Raw genomic sequence first — 729 nt, 5'->3', positions numbered from 1 at the left:
TAAAAATTTTTTGTCTTAGTCCGGTTGAGTTTTTTTTACAGATATTTAAAGAAAAACTTATGGAGAACCTTGTACCAAATTTTAAAAGCTTAGTTATAAAAGAAAAAAATTTTACGATTTTTCAACCACAAAATTACTTGCAAATTTTCGCAATTTTGACATATTTCGTATAAATTTAAACTTTAAGCACTTATAAAAAAAAATTGTGACTAACGATTTTGGATTTTTTTTTATCACTGTGAGAACAACTTATAAGAAACCTTGTATTAAATTTTCAAAGTTTTCTATCCAACCAAAAATTTTTTATCGTTATTTTAAAAAAAAATACTTAGAAAAATTGAAAATTTCATTTGTCTATAAATAGCTCAAAAAAAGTCGAAACACTTTGAAAATTTAACCCTGTATAGACAACGCTAATATAAACATCTGTTGCAAATTTCAAGTAGTTACAGTAAAATTAAGTTTTCGTTTTTGTCAAAAATTGGTTTTGCGTAAAAATTCGCGTTTTTCCGTTATTTTTTTAAGGTTTTTCCTGCCGCTTTTGAAAAGTATTGGGAAATTTTCACTTTTGACCCCCCAAAGTACCAACTACATTCACTTTCCTTTCAGAAAAGGTACAACTTTTGAAAATCGAAGCATTTTTACTGCTCCAAAAGTTGTCGTCAGACACAAAAAAAAAAAAAAAAAACACACATCATTGTAAAATCAATACATTCATCACTTCGTTCA

The sequence above is a fragment of the Acyrthosiphon pisum genome, unplaced genomic scaffold (assembly GCF_005508785.2).
Source record: "Acyrthosiphon pisum isolate AL4f unplaced genomic scaffold, pea_aphid_22Mar2018_4r6ur Scaffold_666;HRSCAF=1118, whole genome shotgun sequence".
Classification (NCBI taxonomy): Eukaryota; Metazoa; Arthropoda; class Insecta; order Hemiptera; family Aphididae; genus Acyrthosiphon; species Acyrthosiphon pisum.
The sequence above is the reverse complement of the archived record's forward strand: the minus strand, read 5'-3'. Positions refer to the sequence as shown.